Raw genomic sequence first — 20,850 nt, forward strand, 5'->3', positions numbered from 1 at the left:
CAGAGATCGGCTCGGAGTAGGTGATATGCGATGGAGTAAAGCTGCAGTTGTTTGAGATAGTCTGCATAGGGCATCTGTTTGAGGCCGGTAATCCTCTTTGTGAGGTATTTCTGTGGCCTTTCCAGTTGTTGTAGATACCTTGTGAGGTACATACCAAAAGGGGCATTGTACTCTATAATGGGTCTAATGAGGGATGAGTAGAGGGGAACAATGACCTCTTTTTTCCTGGATGCGAAACATTTTGTGATGAGGTGTGCCACGTGGAAGGATTTCCTGACTACTGTGGCGATGTGATTATCAAAGGAGAGACTACTGTCCACCTGTGTCCCAAGGTCTCTTATCACACTTTCGGTGTAAAGTAGACAACCGCCTATGTGGTAGTTCATGGGTACAGAGTTTTTACCACAAGGGAAGACAATGTACTTTTTGGCATTGAGCTTGAGGCCATGGCTTTGACACCAGGCATCTGTCTCAGTGAGGCCCTTTTGTAGGATGTCCACACCTTTTGGAGTTTTGATTATGGCTCCTAGTTTGCAGTCATCTGTGAACTTCATTAGCCAAAGACCTTCTGTGTTCACCTGTACTTCAGAGAAGCAGATACCAAACAGGAGAGGACCTAGGACTGAACCCTGTTGTACTCCACTTGTCACTGGTCTGAAGTTGGATTTGGAGTCTGCTACTTTTACAGTGTGGGTTCTGTCAGTGAACCAGTTGGCAACCCATCTTGTGACATAGGGATTTATACCGAGTTTAGTGAGTTTATCTATAATCCCAGAGTGGGGGATGGTGTCGAAAGCCTTGGTGAGATCTAGATAGGCTGTGTGAACCACCTTACCCTCATCTACGGCTTTGGTGATCGCTTCAAATAAGTCTAATAGGTTTAGGAGATGTGATCTGCCTTTTACAAACCTGAACTGGGGTGGATCCAGAGTTTGGAAATTACCAATGTCGTTGTTTATAAGTTCCATGATGATATGTTCCATAGCCTTGCAGACCAGGCTCGTCAGGCTAATGGGGTGGTAGTTTCTGTGGTCCGTGTTGGCTCCCCCTTTGTGGAGTGGGATAACCGTCGCTGTGCACCATTCAGTGGGCACATAGCCTGAGGTGAGGCTATGATTGAACATGGTACTTAGGAGGGGTGCCAGTTCATGTAGGTTCCATGGATTCTGTGTTCTTGGATTTGGAGAGTGGTTTTTTTTTGCCTATGCAGCCGTGATTACAGGAACTTTGCATTCTTCCGGTATAGAGATGGGCCCTTTAGGAGATGAGAGGGGGGTAAAGTTAGAACTGAACCTATCTGCCAGGATGTTGGCAATATCAGTTGGTTCTGTATATTTAGTGCCCTTGTGCTGTAACTCAGAGCAGATCTGAGTGTTGCCATTGAGATTCTTGACATAGCTATAGAATGCTTTGTGGTTGTCTTTAGAGTCAGTGGAGATTTTGTTTTCATAACTAGCTTTGGAGGATTTTATGAGGGATCTCGGCTTCTTACTGAGGCTGACCAGGGAGCTCCTCCAATCATGGGATTTTCCTCTTTTTTTGCAACAGTTTCTTTCATCTGTTGTAGAGTTTGTTTATGGCAGGGGGCCACCAGATTGGCTTCCTTTTTTTGGAGGATAGCATCTTGGTTCTGTTAGAGATTGCACGATCCATGCACTTGTGTAAGTGCTTATAAAGTGCATTTGTGTAGGATTCAGCAGTCATACCTCAATTGTCCGTCAGCATGGGTGTCATGAAGTTTGCCACGTCTGTCTTAAGAAGCGTGAAGTTGGCTTTGGAGAATTTTTTTACGGTGGTCTCCCTAATGGGGGGTGGGGGAGGGATGTCTAGGGTGATTAGCTTGTGGTCGGATCTGACCAACGAGGAAATTACCTCTGGTGTGGAGCACTGGTTACCCATGTTGGTAATGACCAGGTCTAGGATATTGCTGCCCCTGGTGGTGGTGTGGATAAGTTGATCCAAGGCACTGGAAATTATGAATTCCAGAAAACTTTGAGCACAAGAGTTGGTACATGAGTAGTTTTCCCAGTTAATGGTGGGGTAGTTGAAATTGCCCATTATTAGGATGTTAGGTTGTACCCTAATATTTTCCAGTGTATCAAGAAATGAGGAGTGGGAATCCTGGGGCATGGTGGTGGATGTGTAGCAAGCAACGGTTTGGATTGCGGTCTTGCCCAGAGTTAGTTGCACTTGGATAATCTCGGATGCATTATGCTGAGCAACTAGCCTGGAGGTGTGGATATCCTTAATATGGACATGCCTCCGCCTTTAGTGTTTCGGTCCAGGTTAGGTGGCCGAAAGGTGTGGTATGAATTATAGCCTGGTAATGCAGGGTTACTCTCTGGAGCCTTGAACCAGGTCTCTGTCACTGCACAGATGTCGATGTTCTCCATTTTAAGGAGTGCCTCGCGTGAGTGCATTTTGAGATTTAGACTTCTCGCATTGAGTAGCAATACCCTCAGATTTTGCTTGCTTGTACCTGTTACGGTGGTGAATTTTTCATTTGAACCTTGCCTAAAAAAGGCACTATAGGGGTGGCTAGAGCCTTAGCCAGTATCCAGAATCCCAGGAGTGACAGGTGCAGGCCATCTTTGGCAAAGCATCTTGGTTTGTCGATCATGTCATCCCAGGCAGACAGATACTGGATCCCCTTAGAATGACACCAGAAGCTTAGCCAATTGTTGAAGTCAATCATTTTGCCCTTGTACTGTGGTATCATTCTGGGTGATGGCAGGATGCTACTCAGGGCTAGGGTCATGCCTGCCTGGGCTACAAAATCGGACAGCTCCCCCATGTCCCTTTTCATCTAGCCCAGGGAGGTACATCTCAGGTCATTCACACCAACATGGACAATGACAGAGTCATATTTGTACTTGTTGTGGAGTGACCTGAGTGCATTTATTATGTGGCAGATCCTGGCACCTGACAGGCAGCTGACAGTAACTTTCTCCTTGTTTAGCCTGGTGAGTGGAACATCAGTGTGCCTGACTATAGAGTCACCTATGACTAGAATGTTGGCTACGTTGTTATGCCTTATAGGCTGTGGTTGAGTGGCACACTGAGTTTTTGGGCCATATATCACTTGGGTTGTTTTGGGGGTTGGAGGTTGCTTGTGTTTCTGCTTTGGAGATCCCTGTTGCTTGGGCAGGTTTTTACTGAGAGCATTCACGAATGTAAGGGTGTGTTTGGGTGGTGTAGGTTTTGAAGGACTATGTGATGAGTGTGGTGTGGTGCAAGTGTTTACCTTCTCCTCTTGATTGTCTAGTCCAGTCTTGGGTGAAGAGAGCTTTGCTTCCAGTTTGACTATATAAGTGCATCTCTCACAGGTTGTAGTGTTGGCTGGTAGGAGGAGAGGGGTGTGTGTGTACATGAGGCAATTGCCAAGATGCCCAGATTCATCAGGTCGACAGGAGAAAACACCCGGGAGCTGACCCTTAGACATGCCTGGATAGGTGCTTACTTATTAAGTACTATAAACTGTTTTCTCTAGACAAGTGAGGAAAGTTGAGTGCTGTAGTAATTTGTAGCTTATTTAGTGCTTATGAGTTTTGAACAAGTGCTGAGCTCAAAGAAACAGACGAGTGCTGAAACTAAAAAACTGGCTAGTTCTAAGAAACAAAATTAAGCTAGAAGGCTTCTCTCCAACACAGAAAGGCTTGGGGGCTCAGAAACCCACAAACAGTCCTGGACACGGCAAATATGTACCCGGACTAGACTACCCACAAGAAAGGCAGGAGCAGAAACTAAGTGGATTGGCCTTCTCAAATGTTCTCCCTATATTAGGTAGAATGAGGTAATAACACTAGACTGGGAGGATTTACAGTAGGGGTGGGCAACTGCAAAGCCACCAATTATGTCCAGGTGACCCAAGTCAGCCAATGACCATAAACAATCCCCTCTCACTGAAATGCCTAATGGCTTTGGCTAAGATGTCCTTGAACATGTGCTCAGACACACAGCCTCCACAAACACTAGGCCCATACACAAGCCTGAAGATGGAAAATGCTACAAATACCCACACTACTTCGGTAGAAACAAACTACAGAAATGTTTCTCACAGCAGAAAAGCAGCAGTGAGCCTTTAAATGAAAGTTTTAAAACAGATAAAGGAGCCTCTAGAGAAAGCTTCTAACTGCAAACAAGTTATATGACACACTCCTTGGCAGGAGCTCAGAATCAAACAGCCCAAACAGATGCTTAATAAAAGTTATGTTTTCCAGTTAATACCACACACACAGTGAAACTAGCTAGAAAAGTATGCAGTAGACAAAGTGTTATAAATAACTCAAAAAAATAAGCAAAAAAACAGGATACTTAATGTTATATATTATAGATAGTATAGCATTTCTAACCTAGGATTCCCCAACATCTAATTCCAAACCTGCCCAACAGCTGCATTTCACCATATCTGCCTTCAAACCTGCACCCACATCCTATAAAACTACTTTTAAACTCAAACCATGCTCTATTTCAGTTGATGACCTTCCAAGCGACTACATTAAAATATCAGCCAATAGAATCGCTTATCCTGTCTCAATCCTTATAAATAGGTCAATCCAGAAATCCCACATTCCCCCTCTGGAACAAAATCACAACATTATCCCTCATCACAAAGGACGAACTTCAACAGACATTACTAACTTTAAACCTACAGCAGACCTATCCTCATCTTGAAAATGCTTGAAAAATGAATTTAAAAACAATTGCTAAGCTATCCCCAGCAGGAGGAACTCCTAACCCCCACACAATACCACTTCCGTCATTCCCATAGTACTGCCACTGCACTTCTAACATTTACAGATACTATCAATACAGCTAGAGATAATGGCAAACTTGTCCCCTCCTTATTTCTAGACTTGTTTAAAGCCTTCAATATGGTTTGTCACAGCAAGCTTCTACTTCAAATATCCTCACCAAGTCTATCTCAGCCCACCTTTCTATGGTTCAAATGCTACCTTCCCAATAAGTATCAGTCAGTAAAATGGCACTCCACCCCCTCTCCATACCTCCCAGTCAATACCGGTGTACGACAAGGCTCTGTCCTTGGTCCTCTCTTCTTTTAGCATTCTCAACACTCTCCACACATCCCCACAACAGGCCTCCCTAATACAATACATAGATGACTCCACACAATCATGCACATCTGACATGACCAATATCCAAAAAATTACTCAAGAACACTGAAACATGGCTTTGAAACTCACAACCCATGCCCAACCCACAAAATTAACAAAAAACTACTACTTTTCCCTCATATCCCTCTCATGAAAAATAACATTTAAAATTCACTGTCTTAATAATACAGCCAGTGATGTCACTTATCATGGCAGATTATTAGGGATGATGGTGGAAGATAAGATGATCTTAAATTTGACCTGCATATACAGAATTGCGTCAAAAAAAGAAACTTCCCCCAAACCAGGGATGCTTTACAGAGCCAAAAACGTTCTCTGCACACAACTAAAGCTATACTTGCCACTACTTACCTCCTCCCCTGACTATTTTGTGGCACTCCCATCCTTACTGACTTCCAGGCATCAAAATCAAAATTCGAACAATGCTATAATAAATCAGGTAAATTTGCAGCAAATCAATACCACTTTCAAAACCAACCACTATATAGGACTTAAAAGCCTAAATTGATTGGAACCACCCTATCAATTAACATATACACAGGTTCTGACCGCATATACAACTATCCAGCATCAATCTGCCTGTCCAGCACTAAATACCATTCTACACAACTATGTTCCCAAGCAGTCATTACAATCCAAATGGCCAAAAGCTCCTCTCTGTCCACAAACCTATCAGATCTACTGGGTATAGTCTGTACTTGTACCATGTAGCCAGTGTGGACAGCATGAGGTTTTCTTCTTGCTCATGGCACTTTAACCTTTTCAGCTGAAAAATAGAAGACTTTCAAAAGCATCTGTTCTATAAGACCTATTTATGCATTATGACTCAAGGGCACAGACAATTGATTTTAAAGGTAATACAAAGGAAAGTATGTGTGCAAATATATCAGAGAGTAACATTTACTTATCAGAACAACTTATTAATGGTCAAATATTACAGAGGTTTAATATATAATGGATTTCTTATGTGCAAGTTACTTAAAAGGGGACAGTATTAAGGAGTGTCGCAGCAAGAGCCTAGTTGTCAGACAGATAGAATTTGAATCCCACCATGAACGACCAAACTAACTCCAGTATATAACAGGGATAGGGCTATGGTCCTTGGATCCACTCCACTGCCACCACAGGGATGATTTCCAAGATGCACCACTGCCACTTATCATACTAACTTTAGAAAAGATGCTCACAGATCTGATTTACTATCTTATGTAACCTGGCCTCAACAGCATACAGGAAATTTGCACTGCTGCCATGAGTATGAATTTCCTTAACCACACCCACACTAGGGCTACAAACTAACAACGTATCAAACTAAATCTTTGGGCTACAAACTAACAACGTATCGAGCTAAATCTTTGGCCTAGAACCCCAGGCCTCTTTCTCGCAGCACTCTCTCGCTCTATGAACTTTAGTGTCTTCAGGAATCCCTTACTAAAGTAACTGCCTTCCAAACAAAATTACTTTCTCTCTCTCTCTCTCACACACACACACACACACACACACACACACACACACACACACACACTTACTTATACTTCCCAGGGAAGGCTATTAGAATACTCCAGTCCTCCACAGCTTTCATCCTGGCAAATCAGATCTGCCAAAGGGTCCCCTAGCTACCATGTCAATCTTGATCAACAACCAATACAATTATAAAAAATATATATATACCATTGGTAATGGACAAAGTGGTCTGACTTTGAGGTGGATTCAGCAGTTTGGCAACCTACAGTGCTAATTAACACCCTCTGCTCAGCTAAGTATAATACACAGCTATCAAAAACACGATCTTAAAAATAAACAACAATTTTATTTGGAAAATAAAGGTTAGCACTGATACAAGTCAAGTATGCAGAGGTGAATACAATTTCACAAACAACATTAAAATAATTAATTGTACTGGTAAATATTTAAAATGAAAGCTAATACTAACTAAATTACCTATCTGAAAGAATACTGAAATCCTTAATTGTGCCGGGTCACTAAAAGATTATACAGGCAACCTGCAGGCAGCGGCTTACACAAATGTTGATGCATCATGGCCTTTCAGGAGGATACACTAGTATACTTGATTCATCTCAAAATATTTACCTTAGTATTTCCTTCTCACAGGAAGCAGAGGGTAAACACAGTTTTCTTATACACACAAAAAAATGCAGAAAGACTATCTCCAAATAAATACACAATTTCACATATTATTGTCACCTGCAGGCAATGGACTTTTATTAGCCTTAACCCAGAGTTTTCTGACTGTTCCAGTTTATGGCCTACTTGCAATTAATGGCAAACAAATTCCTTCCTGAGTCAGAAATATGTTAGATTTCGTCACACAATAGCTGTATTTTTAGAGCAGAAAACAGTCACGTATTTTTCTTTACATTTCATGAGAGCAAATACATCTCCATTGACATTATTAAGAGCTCTTAACATAAGCAAGTTTACCATGCAGTTTCTGTGGCATCTCAAATTAGACTTCAGGGGATTGATGAAAATCATAGTTTTATTCATCCAGTGGGCATAACTCTACAAAGCTAGATTGCAGTTTCCGATGAAGGGTCAAGTGGTCTTACATGATTCTAATAGTAAGACATCATCTGGTTCATAGTCGGACTTTCACCTCAGGTTTTCATCCCTGTGTACCACTGAGTTGAAATGACATAAGAATGATTCTAATGCTATCAAGGAAGACTTGGACAACTTATGTTAAATAATCAGAAATGACAAAAGGATTTGTGTTGTGAAATGTAATGGAAGCCAAACTGTACTGGTAGCACTAGTTAAACCATCTAAATGACGTTTGATGGTCTATGTAAAGGCTTTACAGAAGTACTTGAATATGAAACCTTTTGGCAGGTGCAGAAGGTTTTCATTCGGTACGAAGAATCAAATGAAAACAGTCAGTAATGGAATGAGTGGATGTGTCTATGCAATACTGCAAAAATGTATTCTATAAAAATATAAGGCATACTGATAGTTGTTCCATTAGTAACTTACTCTAGTTTGTGTAAGGGCAAGACAGATTGGAGTGATAGAAGAAGGTGCATTTATGAATAAGGAAAGGTAACCCCACTATGAGAACTGCCAAGAAGGTGTACGTATGAACCAGGCCAAGTATCCCTAGTAAGAGAATTACCAAGGTGGTATTAGGTACAAACAAGTCCAGGTAATGCCACTATGAGAACTGCAAAGAAGGTATTAGATATGAACACACTAGTATGATGTGTGCCACTGTTACAAAGATAATTAAACAGTTAGGGAATAGGTTTAGCAGATTGCAAATGGAAGGGTTTTCCAATGTTTAAATATTGTATCTGAGAAAAAAAAAACTCCAAGATAATTATTAGAGAGAGAGAGGCTCAGTAAGAAATGTATGCGCTGAGTGGGTATGAGCAGTGTTGAGCACATCATTCCTTTAATGAAAAGAATGCAGGCATCTGCTTGGATAATGGAAGACAGACTGAACATTTGTGTAGGTGAGACAGGCTTCAGTATGGCCCAAATTCATGTTTGTGTAATTATTTAAAAAAAAACAAAAAAACATATGTCCTAGTGGGGTGAACAGGGACACAACTAGCTACTCAACCAGTTCTTATGTCTACAAGGAGTTCAGGTTTGCTATGATGCCAGAGATATATAACAAGTTAGGAAGTAAGCATGCCCTAGCAACAGTGACTTCTATGATGTCAGTTATGAATTTTCTTGCTGTATACAAGTCCTAATGTTTTGACTAGTGGGAAGGGTAACCATTTTGTTATGCAGCATGCTGCTCAAAACTTTAGTTGTAACACAAAATAAGTTTACAGAAATGACATCTGCAGTGAGGACTTTTTCTTTGCATAAACTATGAATGTATGAGTCAGTTGATGAGTCTCTTATATGACCAGCATCGCTTTTGGTTTTATGATAACCAGTCTTAGTCAGGTTTGCAGCTGTCTACAAGCTGAATGAATATTTGCTGTGACATCATCCATAAGTGGAGATGAATAACAGTAGGCCAAAAATCAATTTCTGTGGTCATCCTAAAGGAATTAGCACTGCAAATAATGTAAGGCTGGCACAGCTTACAACATGACTCCTTTCCACCAGAGAACTGAAGAATCTGTTGTGACCTGATCAGCAAACCCTAAATTCTCAACATATAAAAAGCATCACAGCATGGTAATTTGAGTTGTGTGTTTTACAGAGGTCAAGAAAAGCAGCACTAATAGATAATCTAGTTCAGCCCTCCAAAGAGTAGATTTGTAAAGTCGAACAGTCCTGAATTAGTACCATAGTCAGTATGTAATCCATGCTCAGAAGAAGAGAGGATGTTAACTGGCTGTTAAGTTTTATAGAAGCAGTCCATATGTGCAATTTTGAATATTTCAGACAGTGGAGATTACACAACTATTCTGTGCCTCATATTAATCACTACTGCAGTAGCCTTAGCTGTATGAGTAGATTACCCTAGCTTACTACATTTGGGAGATGGAAGGTGAATAGTCCACAAGCCCCAGGAAAATGGTCCTAGCAAAGCTTGTTCTAGACCTAAGAAAGGAATCAAGCTTGTAATGCTTTAAAAATGTATGTATAGAGGACCAAGTTGCTGCTTATAGAATTCAAGCTTTTCCAACATGCCGTAAATGAAACCAAGGCTTGGTAGAGTGGGCCGAGACCCTTCCTGGAATAGTTCTGTCATGGTGAGTGTAACAAAAGGTAGTAGCCTGAGACAACCATTTGGCAGCAGTCTGCTTTGACATAGGTTGTCTCTTCTTACCTTCACAAGAAATGAACTGATTTGTAAGATTTAGTTCTGTCGAGATCAGTGAGTGAACTGTTTTACAATTACTTGTCAACAACATTTAGATTAAATGATTTGCAAAATCCAGAGATGGGGACTTGGGACTGGAGTTGGGTTACATTGTTCTGATTGGGCTGCACAGGCATATAATAATAATCAATAACTCTTTGATTACATTCGTTTTTGATTTGATATTAAGGAAGGAACTTCATTTTGTGTGTGCAGCCACAGCTTTCATTCTGTTAGAAAACTCACTAATTTAATGTAAAGTCTGCTGCCTTCTCTATGCAGCAGAGCTTCCGATGCTTATTCCGTCGTGTCATTGGGTCTTTAATCTCCTCTGTTACCCAGTGTAGTGTCTTAGTCCTCCACTGCCAACATGGAATCAGTACCACAAAGCTGGACATTACAATGAGTGAGGCTGTTCTCCATACTGTGTCAGCCAATGTTTAATTCCCGATGGAGAACACTCTATGAAAAAGTGTTGTCAGCAGTGTCTTTAAGGAATTAGGAGGGACGAATATACATTCCTCAGTCAAGGTTTTCACAGCACTGAGTTTGAAAGTTACTATAAGTGTGTGTTGTTGCATAGAACAAGCAGATGAGATGGTGACTACCTTCAGTGAGGAAATCTGAATGAGAGCTCCAGCATCCTTTTGGGCTCTATCATATCTCAGAATGCTGCATCCTTGTGGGCTCTATCATACTGAGAATATCTTTGGTAGGAGAACTTCTTATTCCTTTACATGTGGATGGAGCCATGTTTCTGTTACAGTAAGAATATCTGGATTACAAAACATGACAGCTAACAGTGTAGGGAAATTTATAACTTTGCTGTGGAAATAGCTGCTAGTAATAGTTTTCAAGTCCTTAACATCCTAGCACACAGGATCTTGTGAACAGTAAGAATCATCTACTGATATTATGCTGAACTATGTAGTATTGGTGTATATATTCACATCTGCTCCTTCTAAGAATACATCTAAAATGTTTTTTTCAGACTTGGGCTGAAAAGTGTTCACTGAAACAAAACTGAAAGAAACTAATTATTTTGTAGCTATCTTAACTGCACATATATAAATACTCATCACATAGTGCATCCATTAGTAACCCTAACGAGAATAAATCCACTGTAATCATTTCTTCTATGCCACTCTGGCTGTATCTGTATTGTAGCTACTTGCTATGCTGCCAAAGGATGTGACTGAAATGGGTCCAGCTTGGATTAGTCCATTACTCTGGTTAACAAACAAACAGGATAGGATGACAGGAATGCCAGAAATAAACACTAAAACCATGTTGGTTGATACTTTTGCAGCCAATGAGACCCAGTATTTGCAAGGTGTAATGAGGCATTTGACCAAATATAGTATTTTACTTTGTTTATAAGATGGGAAATTAATGCAGACAAGCTCAAGTAATAGAGGGATGGAGGGTAGCTGCTACTGATGAGTTAGAACATGTTCATGACTCCACTCCAATGCAGGGGCCTGACCCTGCCCCAGCTGTTACCTACTGCTAAGTTCAGCTATAAGGTTTTGTACGAAAAGTTTTCTAAGTTTAAGGTATTTATAGTCTGTGTGTTTCTTATAAGCCTAACTACACATCCAGATATCCAGAAAGAGTTCTTATCCTATCTAGAAAGGATTCCTCTATCTGCAGGAGAATGGTAGGTTTACAGCTTAGCAGTACAACTAAGTGTGGATCAACTCTTTATATGGTTCTTGCATACGGGGTCCCACTTTGCAGTTCCAATTGTTTTCTTGACCCTACAAATGTCTGGGCCTGAACACCACTGCAGTTTCTAATGCAAACAAACCATTATTATGACCATATTACTGTCCACATTTCTGCATTTCAGCAATTCACCAAGACAGATGAGAAAATGCATTTTCTGTAATGTTAAAATTTCAAAGCATGTTGTGCCCAAATCAGCATACTTTACTTTGATACCATTTTAGCACAAGGTTCTTGTTTATGTCTTGATTTCTTTATTTATATGTGTTAACTACAAAAGAGCACAGATAACCATAGGCCGTTTTCAGACTCTGTCTGGGAGCAAAAATTCTCAAAAGCATAAACAATACAACATGATATGAAACAGAACTAAATCTTACAAAGTAAATAGTTGCAAAGCTTTTTGTAATGTTACTGCACAAACATAAAATACAGGTGTATATGAAAGGTCATAGCAAAGAAATTATCTCAGCAGATTTGTATAAACATACCAACAAAGCTGATTAAAGCAAACTGAATGTCCACTTTTGCATGTTCTTCAGTAACAAAAGTTTTACAGAAGTAGCATATAACTGAACGTGTAGAAAGATAGCTTCAACACCAATGTGTGCAGTGATTTAAATGGAACTCACAAGTAAACTGACCTTTAAAAAAATGTAAAATGAAGATGGCGAGTCCATCAACAAAGTCTCCAGAAGACTGTACACAAGAAAGTGAGTAATTATAGTTAGTCCAGTTTCAGCCAAGACAATGCAGTTGTCAGCCCTTTGGAACAGAGCCAGATCATGGTCAAATGGGGCCCTGGTCAGGGTACTGGATCAGACCCCCCCCATTATTTATTCTCTCTCCCCAGTTACCATAAACACTGTTCAAACCTCTGTGTGTACTATTTTCGTCTTTACTTCTGCAATGATTACAGATATTTAAATTAAAACATTTATTTCAAATGTTTTAGCATAAACACTGATAGCCATTTGCTAAACAAAACAATAAATTATATTCCTTGTTTAATACAACAACTTTTGTTACTCTGTGTTTCAAATTTCTAGTTTTGAATATTTTTCCAGTAGGCTATGAAACACAATGTAATGAACCAATAATGACAACCTACTTCCAAACATTTCAACTATAAAAGGCTTCTCAAATTGCTATCCTTATAATCTGGCAAATATTGTGCATATTGACTGATATTGCCAGAAGTAAAAGTCATCTGAGTTATTCCACATTTAAACAATGCTGTTGCTAATGCAGATGTTGCATTGGCAAATTACATTGCGTTTCAGTGCTTCATCTACAAATGCAGTGACTGCTACCCTTGAAAAATAAATTGCCCTATGTTATAATAAAACAATGGTGTGCTGGTGATATGCAGTAGACAATGGTTGGCAAACTGACAACAGGCTCATTATAACTAGGCATCTCTAGTACAGAACCCCCCACCCCCCCAACCTGCACTGTAGTGCCAGCAATTGAGCTATCTGGTGTAGGAACAGAACCCACAACCTTCTGCACTAAAAGAAGCAAATGTGGCACCTGTTGCATCACTGACAATGAATGACACAACTAAGAAATGCTGACTGACATTAACAGACTGAAATCCTTAGTGATCTGAAAAAAAAAATAAATCTACAATACAAGGAAGACCTGGTAGTTGGTATGCAGGTTTAAGGCACTTGACTAGCAATAATTAAGGTTCAGATTTGACTCTGAGCAAAGTCACTTAATGCCCCTAAGTGGGACATTTTTCACTCACCCACACAAACACACCCCATCTTTAAATAAAATCTCCTGTGTACTCACTGGATTTTATGAATGTGTTTTTCTGAATCTCCAACACCTAGGGTTTCTCGGACTGCCTTGCCAACACGAAAATATCCAGTGCAGATGCTTGTTGTGCTGAACTGCTGCAGTCAACCATAAGTTGTCATTATAACTGCTGGATGCATTTCCCTGTACTCAAATAAAATCTACACATGGATGGCACAGTGGTGCAGCGGTTGTGCTGTTGCCTCACAGCAAGAGGCTCTCCGGTTCAATTCTCAGCTGGGGTACCTTCTGTGTGGAGTCTGCATGTCCTGCCTGTGTTCATGTGGGTTTCCTCTGGGTGCTCTGCTTTCCTCCCATGTTACAAAGATATGCATCTGGAGCATTTCTCCCTGGGCCTCGCTGAAAATTGGCTTTGTTCCAAGTCGGACTTTCCTGGTAAACAAATGTTAAATAAAATCAAATCTCCCAAATGGACATATGCTAGGGTGTCTGGGGCTGTCTTTCTCTCTGCTGCCAACATCAGAAATCTCTTCTGCATTGTTTGTGTGTTTGCTCATTAGGACAACATCTTTACACTAGGGGTGCTGGGGCTATGTGTTTAATGAAGGGATTTTTTTTATAGGGCTGTGATTTTTGTATGGAAGGTTTTTTTTGTGTGTGTGTGTGTGTGTGTGTGTGTGTGTGTGCGAGCCCCCCCCCCCCCCCAGCCAAGACTGGCCCTAGTCAGCTGCTAGGTTGTCTAGTACTGGATCCAGCTCGGCTCCAGAAATTGACAAAAGTTATAGAGGAAGTGTAATGGACACCCTCCACAGAGTAGCATCACAAGCCCTGTACACACAAAAGCTTCCATCTTCAAGAAAAATCAGGCATGTTAAAATCAAGTCAGTTTACTAGATGAACACCAAACTGTTCTCCAAGAAAAGTGTGACGTTGATGAAATTCACAGTCAGTGAAGGACTGTAATCTGTAACAAAACAATAATCCTGGACCATCTCTTACTGAAAAAAAAAAAGAAAAAAATGAAAACAAAAAAAATCTGTACCAGTGGCTCTGGTGTATTACAAGGGTAGATTAATGTAGTGACATAATAAAAAGGCATCAAAAACGTCTATGCAACCAGCATTTTACAAAGACAGTGAGAAATAAAAGAATTATTGTAGAAGTCAAGAAAGACTGAACTAGATGGGAGATGCAAAGCAGTGGACAGTTGCAGTGTAAAGACTGTTGACACTGATGTATATTTGAAGGTATTTTGACCTGTGTTTACTACAAATGTGACAATGAAGAAAATAACAATCTCACAATAATCATTCCACTTGATTTGCACATATATTTTACTTAGCCTGTGAGTGACTACAAATATAAATTGCTTTGGAATTCAACTCCAAGGCAGTTTTAAAGAACACACACTGCTTTAAAAGACGAATACATTTGTGTTTATTTTCCCATGTGAGCAACTACATGCCTGTCTCATTGCTGGGAATGCAGTTAGGAGTTATAAACTGCTGGTAAGTGCTCTAGTTGAATCTCTTGGGAGACCAGTACACAGCTGAATTCACTATAAAGTTTATGCTTCAGAAATAAGCATGATCTGTGCTGTTAGTGTTTCATGAGTTAGTTCTCAGGGACAGTGCCTCACAGAAGTAATCCCTGAGGTATTCTCAGTTAAAGAAAGTTAAACTGAAGCGGTAAGACAAGATTGGTGATTATTTACTTAGAGAGTTGAAATGTCCCATATCGAAAAGGGCTTGATACGAGAGTACCTCTTCTCTGGCCTGTGTGATCTTCCACTTTTTCCCCGGGAAAGCAGAACGTGCTTCAGTTCGCAAAGCAATTACTTACAGATACCTGCTACAAACTATCATGCAACTTTATCGTGAAATTTTATCTAGGACATCAGAAAGTTGCAGCTGAACATTGCAAAGTACTACACAACACTTCCCCACAAGTTTATACATGCAAATGACAAATATTTTCATCCTAATTTGATAATTGTTTTCACAATGGAACTGCCACTCTTTTTCTGCACTATAAGGAGTAGAGTCTCCTTGCTTTATGTGAAGATAGCAGTCCATTTACAGTAAGCTGGCTACTATGACTACAGAGTTAATCCTAAGGTTGGCTTACAAGTGTTTAATGCTGGCTTCATTTACTTTTACAGCGAATGACACCTGTGCAGAACATGTGCACCATCACAATCCCTTCAGCGGTGACACTGACAGTACTGTTTAACACTTTAGTAATGTTTTATAAAATAATGGCAGACAGGAAGTGCTTTCTTATGAACTGACCTGCAACCATCTGTCTCGTCTGCTTTCTGCCACCAAAGCAAAATAATCAGTAATATTTTCATCTTGTTTTCATTTAGAAATTATGTGGCAACAAGGAATAAAAGATCTACGAACCAAGTGTGTTTAAAGGGCAGCAGTTTCAGTTTTAAACTGTACGAGACAGCTCAAAGAATATTCCACACCAGGAGTGAAGAAAGAAATAATTCAGCTAAACAGTTGTAAATTAAGGCTCAAGACAGAATACGTGTTTGTGTGATTTATGCAAATAAGTGACAGAATATAAATAAAATCTGATCACTATATAGTAGTTAATCTACACTGTGATTTTTGCCTGCCTTCTAAATTCCTGAATGAACACAGTAAACATATACGAATTGGAAAATTGAACGTCTTCCTATTAATAATGGAAGCTTACTCAGTGTATTTCTGTATCTTTTTTTTTTAACTATTTAATTTTTACATCTCAAGCTTATCAAATTTCTATTGATTTGGGAAGGATAGAAGGAGTAATAATTAATTATCTCCTGTAAGTTTATTGACATTATATGAAGGGGTTATGAAATGTCAGGTTGCAAATCTAAATAATATACTGACAAATAATCAGTGAAATAAGCAAAGGAGGATGGGGCGTGGGTGTTGGGGTGCAGTATCTTATCTAGCTACAACTATATTATTATTAAATGTGGTTATGCAGCTGGGTACTGTTCAACACCAATCATTCCAACAAATCACTGCTTTTTACAAGACCCTAGAATAAGAAAATCCAGAAATACAACTGCCACATAAACTACAAGGTAAAAAAACTGCACACACTTTAATGCATACATCAGTATTAAAAACAGTACAGCACTCGAATACCATATTCATGCATGCATTTACTTATAAGATGAATCAATTTGTTTTCTAGGTTTTATACTAGTAAATAGGGTATTAAAAGAAATCCAGATGTAAGAATTAAACCACAATAATCATGTAAGGCAGAAATTAACAACCGTTGTGTCACCAAATTTGTCTTTGTATAAAACTACGCAATGCTGCCTTTACGTTATTATTCAGCACCACACACAGGTTTTTACCTACCCTGCAGACATAGGATCCAATCAGACATGCACATCTGAAGGGAGCTAGGGTAGAATGAAGCAAATTAATTGCCAATATTGCACTTTTTGCTAACAGATGAGGATTCTATAGGACGAAGAGAGTGAAACCGATCTTGTAGGCGGGGGGGGGGGGGTGCTAGTTCTGCCCACATAATTTAGTGTAGAGGTACATGCCAGCCCTATTAGTAGTCGGTTTACAAACTACTTGTACAGAGAAGAGCATGACAAGTCCTTGTACGTTTTTGTGCTCCCCAGGATCTTGGTGAGGACTTTGTCTTCCTTCACAAAGCTGAATCTCTTGTTCCACTGAAACAAGAGCTGGGTATTTCTAGGCTAAAAGAAGCTCGATGGCCCATTCATTCCTGTTTGTGATCCACCATCATTCACTGTTCTCCAGTGAAAGTCAGATGATGGGGACTAAGCCAGCCCGTTGATCCCAAATCCCCCTTAAGCAGCTCCACAGAGCCTGGAATTGCTACCTGCTGAGGTGAAGCATGCCTCTGCAGGCTACTTTCCCCTCAGTACTTAGTATGAATGCACTAATGGTAATGACAGTTTGGCTGGCACTGAACTCCACTGAGTGAGCGCCTGATGACCCTTTAAGGTGTTACCTTTGTGATAAACCAGGGCAGTTTCCCTCTTCTAGTGATAGGTGAGCTGGCAGTGACTACTCACTCCCATCCCCACTGGCCATCTTTTACAAGCACCCAAACCACTAATCAAAGCCCTGACTGTCACAGGTGACCGGAGTTCATCTTTCTATGCCACAGAACTGGAACTGGCTGTTCCCAGAATTTTAATTGTTGGTCACTCCTTGCAGTAGTGTGTTCCACTTTCTGTACATTTGACCTTCTGTATTGTATGGTTGGACATCACTGCAGATCCTGGTGCTTGAATGGATGCACACTAAATGCTGAGTTACAAAGTTCCAGTTTGCAGTATTTTGTGCTCTTCTAGTCCTACAAATGCTATCTTTTGGGTTATATGCTTCAAAAATACAGCAATCAGTTTAGCTTGAACAGACTGTATAGTTGTCATCTGATTATTCTATCAACACAGGTACCAACCAAAGCTTCCTCCCTGGAAGGGGCAAATATATAGCAGACTACATAAGTCAACTGTAAAAGACTCCCTAATCTGTCATTAAGCTACATTATCACTCTATTAACATTGGGTATTTTTTCATTTCTAAAATTTTCTATGTACTGTTTTCTTTTTATTTATAAGCTGGAAGAAAATGGAGTGTTTGCTGTAATGAGTTAAATTAATTCTTCAGTAACACTGACCCATTTATATATGCACTGAACCACTCTATATATATATATATATATATATATATATATATACACACACATATACATACACACACACGCATGCATACATGGGTCTACTTCAGATGATTGAACTTTCAAAAGTTCGACTTTCATATGGCTGAGACCATATGATCAAACTTTTGAAAGTTTGAACATCTAATGTGTCTTTCGGCTTTTCCCAGTTAGGGGTCGCCACAGCGGAAATCCGGTCCGCTAATGATTGGCAGTAGAGTTTTACGTGCTGGCTTGCTGGGCCTAACGCACAACCTTCAACGAAGGAACGCCCATTCACGCATGTCGCCACACAGAAGACGATCTGAGAATCGAACGGACAATGTCTAACTGTGAGGCGACAATGCTACCGCAGCACCACCACCGCAGTTAAAGTTTGAACATCTAATAAAAAAGTAAAAAAAAAAGTTATCTGAATGGTTTTAGCAGAGGGGCAAGACCCCTGCACCCCCCCATCCCCTGCTATTTATATATACTAACTCCGAGATCGCATTACAGTGCAGAAAAGGGAAATCTTCCTGTTCCGTGCTGCATCGAGATCTCTGTTAAGAACATTCGAACTTTCAAAAGTTTGATAATATGGTCTCGGCCATATGAAAGTCGAACTTTTGAAAGTTTGAGCATATAAAGGGGACCCACATATTACACATTTTATATATATATATATATATATATATATATATATATATATATATATATATATGGTTCCCTATCAGAAGCCTGAAACACTATAAGCCTGAAAATCAAAATCCTGAAAACTATAGACTGAAAATTCAAAATCCTGAAAGCCCAAAATCCTGAAACTCAAAATCCTGAAAACACAAAATGGACATACTGACGTCATTGTGGCTTTGCTATTGTTAGCCCTGTGGTGTTGGGTCATGCGTTGGGTTCAGGTAAGTGTCTTGATTGGTTTTATGTTAGGGTTAGGGCGGTTTAAGTGAGTTAGGGTTAGGGCGCAGGTTAGGCATGTATGCAGTAGTGACAAATATTGGGGTTAGGGGCGGTTTAAGTGAGTTAGGGTTAGGGCGCGGGTCAGGTAAGTGTGCGATAGTGACGGACCTTAGGGTTAGGGTCAGGGTCAGTTGGTAGATATTAGTGTCTTTATAGTGACATATTAGCATTATTTGTGTTTTCAGGATTTTGAGTTTCAGGATTTTGGGCTTTCAGGATTTTGAATTTTCAGTCTATAGTTTTCAGGATTTTGATTTTCAGGCTTATAGTGTTTCAGGCTTCTGATAGGGAACCATATATATATATATATATATATATATATATATATATATATATATATACACACATATATGTTTATATACATACATACACAGATATATAAAATTTGTGTGTGAAAGAATGTATTATGTAAGTTTATAGAGGGCTAAGGAGAAGGATAAATAAGCACAAAGTCTGGGGATTTTTATAAAACATCTTACACTGGGAAGATCATTCATTCATAGAGATCAGTGTTCCTCATACTTCCTCATTCTTTCTATGATTTGCCTTGTCAACACCAGCTTCGTCAGCCACACTGGTTGCGCTAAGCCTTCCTTAAAATATCGCTGCAGCCAGCAGCCTGTCAGTAACAAGGGGCATTCTGTGTCAGCATCAGCCAATTATCACTGGTAGTTAATAAACGGTCTAGGAGTCAGTTCTGTTTGGTCCTGGAGTGTGAAAATCTGCTTCATGTAGGGAGTGACAAACTGAAAGTGTTTCAGACCAAGTTAGCATATTTTAAATGGACAGTCACATAATGTTCTCCAGGGAATTTCAGGCATGAAATAGTGTATAAACTAAAATAGTTCCCACTGGAAACAAAGCAGTTGAGAAAGGCAAGGATGGAGATACAGGAAAGAAACAAAGTTGTGTCTCTCTCCCCTCAAAATATCACACTAGTCAGTGGACTAAGCTCCACTAGTGAGAAGAAATAGAGAAATTACTTAGAGGTGCAAGTTTGAAAACATATACACTACTGTCATGGATACGTCAAAAAGGGATAAAAAGAAAAAATGAAAGTTGCGAGTTACGATGTCTCCACAGCTGAAACTAGGAAGCATCAGCTGTAGTGGTCATCATGGAAAAGAAGAGCCGTGATACTGCAGCAGTAACAGTGACGTAGTACACCGCCATGGCTGGGATGTCAGCACAGGGCAGTATGCAAATTATATGATGGAGAGGGCAGTAACAGTGACGTAGTACACAGCCGTGGCTGGGATGTCAGCACAGGGGAGTATGCAAATTATATGATGGAGAGGGCAGTAGCAGTGACATAGTACACAGCCGTGGCAGGGATGTCACCACAGGGGAGCATGCAAATTATATGATGGAGAGGGCAGTAACAGTGACGTAGTACACAGCCGTGGCTGGGATGTCAGTACAGGGGAGTATGCAAATTATATGATGGAGAGGGCAGTAACAGTGACGTAGTACACCGCCATGGCTGGGATGTCAGCACAGGGGAGTATGCAAATTATATGATGGAGAGGGCAGTAACAGTGACGTAGTACACAGCCATGGCTGGGATGTCAGCACAGGGGAGTATGCAAATTATATGATGGAGAGGGCAGTAACAGTGACGTAGTACACAGCCATGGCTGGGATGTCAGCACAGGGGAGTATGCAAATTATATGATGGAGAGGGCAGTAACAGTGACGTAGTACACAGCCATGGCTGGGATGTCAGCACAGGGGAGTATGCAAATTATATGATGGAGAGGG

The 20,850-nt window shown here is 40.2% G+C and overlaps 1 protein-coding gene and 1 long non-coding RNA gene across 2 annotated transcripts in view; one reads left to right on the plus strand and one right to left on the minus strand.

Moving 5' to 3' along the window:
• LOC122811642 overlaps positions 1-16,017 on the plus strand; it is a 304,142-nt gene extending 288,125 nt beyond the window's left edge. Inside the window, exon 2 of the long non-coding RNA XR_006366275.1 lies at positions 15,788-16,017. This is a non-coding gene — a long non-coding RNA (uncharacterized LOC122811642). The remainder of the gene's footprint in view (positions 1-15,787) is intronic.
• Positions 1-20,850, minus strand: part of NDUFA4L2 (NDUFA4 mitochondrial complex associated like 2) — a 143,175-nt gene that overhangs the window by 58,417 nt on the left and 63,908 nt on the right. The window lies entirely within an intron of this gene.

The sequence above is a fragment of the Protopterus annectens genome, chromosome 9.part0 (genome assembly GCF_019279795.1).
Source record: "Protopterus annectens isolate FY-2018-M chromosome 9.part0, PAN1.0, whole genome shotgun sequence".
Taxonomy (NCBI): Eukaryota; Metazoa; Chordata; order Ceratodontiformes; family Protopteridae; genus Protopterus; species Protopterus annectens.